The sequence below is a fragment of the Chinchilla lanigera genome, unplaced genomic scaffold, assembly GCF_000276665.1.
Source record: "Chinchilla lanigera isolate Chin_1 unplaced genomic scaffold, ChiLan1.0 scaffold00006, whole genome shotgun sequence".
Taxonomy (NCBI): domain Eukaryota; kingdom Metazoa; phylum Chordata; class Mammalia; order Rodentia; family Chinchillidae; genus Chinchilla; species Chinchilla lanigera.
In genome coordinates this window covers 21,078,359-21,081,429 of record NW_004955407.1, presented here as the reverse complement: position 1 = coordinate 21,081,429, position 3,071 = coordinate 21,078,359, and positions in this window count along the sequence as shown.

Genomic DNA, 3,071 nt, shown 5'->3' with positions numbered 1-3,071 from the left:
GAATCTCATGGACATTGCATTGGACTCCAGGTCCATGAGTAGATCCTTCAAGTCTCTAGCATACAGACAGCCATTTACACTCTTCAACATTTGATTTTCTTTCCCCATGGCATTTTAGGTTTTTTTTTTTTTTTTTTTTTTTTTTTTTAGTGCTATGCCCAGAGCCTTGTGCATGCCAGTTAAACACTGTAGCTTTAACCTATATCCCCCAGCAACAACCTAAAATTTGTAGAAGTAAGCATTAATGTCATTGTACATTTGATTTAATGTGAAATACTGGATGGAAGGTCATTTATAACTGAATGGAAATGTATACACCAGACATAAACTTTGATATATAATAATCTGCTTTCTAGAGAATATTAGTGAATCCGGGTAAGTTCTAACTGGAATTGGTTCTCACACTGTTTTAGAATTTATGACTACTTTAAGTGTGCAAGAATATTGGTGTGAGCATTGAAAGAATCATAAATTGCTTCTGAAAATTTAACTTCTTCCTGTTACCTCACTATCCCAGCAGTCAGCATAAATGAGTGAGACGTTTGAATCTGAAGACCAAAATTGAGTTTTCTTTACACCTTGTGAGAAATAAAACTGTATTTAGTGGTTCTCAAGAATTTCTTCTGATATTTGCATAAAAATGTGAGATAGACCCAATATTTCATGTTATTCAACTACATTATGCTAGCAATTACCTGATTTTCTCCTAACCAGCACACACACACACACACACACACACACACACACACACACACACATCAATATTAGTAAATCATATTAACTAATTTATAACCCTGAGGCTTAAAATGTCAACCTATCATTAGAAAATGTTTCTTAAATTAGCAATCAGAAAATATGATATTGAAGCTTAGAGTTATGTCTGTTAGCCAAGTATCAGATAATATTTTTAAGAATATGCTGTTAAAAGATAAAGTTTTCAATTTCTGTCTAAGATATAAAAGTAGAGAAATACTACTCTGCATAATAGGAAAGACTGGCAAAGTATTTATTTCAAGATAATTTGCCACACAAAATCCCCATACCTGAAAGTGTGTTTACTTAGGACCTCCCTGCGCATTAATAAATGTAGCACAGTGTTAATCAAATGGTTGTAAGATATTTACAAAATTAGGAGATACCTACAAGTTAATACAATTAAAAAACTATGCACAGATATGTTAGTACTCAAAAGAATTAACTATTTTCAGAAAAAGTGTACTGGAGAGTCAGGTTATTATCCAACTCTTTCATTCCAGGGCTGATATTTAAAAAAAAAAAAAAAAATTCCGATTTCGATCACTTTCAAGAAATGGAGATGAGCATTCACAGCTCTGCCCTTTGACATTTGAAACTAAAAACACTAAATGCTCCAGCAGGAAGAGTGGTGCCTTCCCCCCACTTTGCCAAACACTACAGTGATATTTACCTCTCCATGAGAGTAGAGTTTGGACAGCACACTTTGGAGAATAAACTCAGAAATGCTAAACCATGTCATGGCTCACACAAATAGTGTTATATAAATAGGCTTCAACAAGTACAGTGTACTGCTTAAAAAAAAAAAAAAAAAAAAAACCTGAGCACTTTCCTTACTACCATCATAGAGAAACAAACTATACTGAAAAGACATTTATGATGAAAGCTTTGTACACCTTGAATTGTAGTGGAAAAACAGTAACATTAGCAGCAATAAGGTCCCTTTGATTTCTTAAAAATCATCATTTTTGAAGGCTTTGCCATCATCTGGAATAAATTTCTTTAATCTAGTCAAAAATGTGTTTATCTTTTTGTTTTACATAAAAGAAGTAAAACTGGGTAAGTAGGTGTTTATATTTTACTTGTTTGTTTTAGGGAGACACAGCAAGTCATTATTACCTACTAAAGATTATATGTAGCCCAATGAAGCCTATCTTCTTATTTGTCTTATAAATAAAAAATCAGTTCCTAGCTTCTTATCTCTAAAAGTTTACATAAAATTTACTTGGAGCAGAGACCTGTATAATAATGGTGACATAAATTGTTCTTCTTTATGGAAATGAGAGGGAAAATATATCAAGAACAGTTTCTTAGCAAATGTGCCTGTGTTTTTTGATTGTACGTTCTTGATGGTGTTCGATGTGGGAAAAAGTGACTAAGGGAAGCATCCTTTGCAAACGCCAGCCAAGAAAGTGCTATAAGGGACTTTCCATTTACTGACAATCGAATTTGGAGGAAGTGGATAAGCTAGACATGAATGAGTCTGATAAACTTCCTGGAGGGAAGATCCATTGGCATAAAATTACTTTTAAAGGAGCAATGAGTAGAAGAGAAGGTTGGCTCTCAGCACAGACTAGAATCAGATAGATATCACAGGCTTGTGAGACAGTGATTCTATCTGGTGTCAAAAAACAAAATTTTAACAAAGTATGTTCACATGTCTAATTGGAGCTTATTAGTGATTCCTGACTTGGGCAGCATCACATCCCTGAAATAAAAATGTGTTTCACTGAGCTGAGCTGAGGAACAGGGATTTAATAGCCTCACAAGTGTTAAACAAAACAAATACAAAGGATACAAAGTAAAGATATTTCTTCTCATGAAGGGTTAAAGCAGATGAGATGTTTGTGCCATGCTGACACAAGTTGAATGGCCTCCCTTTGACCTATTGCTATAAATGTTTTTTGTGTCTTTAGGCGATGTTTATGTTGTTGTGTGTTGTGTTGTGTTGTACTTTGCGTTGAAAAGAGGTACATTTTAAAGTAGAGCTTGATTCCTTTATCCAAGCACATGTGGCAGCATTTTGGTTTGCTCTGTTAGAGCCCAATATAGGAGCTCAGTACAAAATAATGACTTTTTATGAATTATATTTAAAACTGATTATGACCTCAATCTGTTTTGGGTGCAGTTCTTTGCTAAAAGAAATGGAGCAAGGACGTACCTTTAATAATTACAAATCTGACACAACCCTGATTAGATTAGCACAAGGCTTCCCTTAATACTCATTTGGGGAGTTGATGTGTCCTCCTTAAGGAATTCTCTCACATGACAAGAAAACCCTGAGTTGTACATTTTCACTACAGTTATGAAGTTTTCAG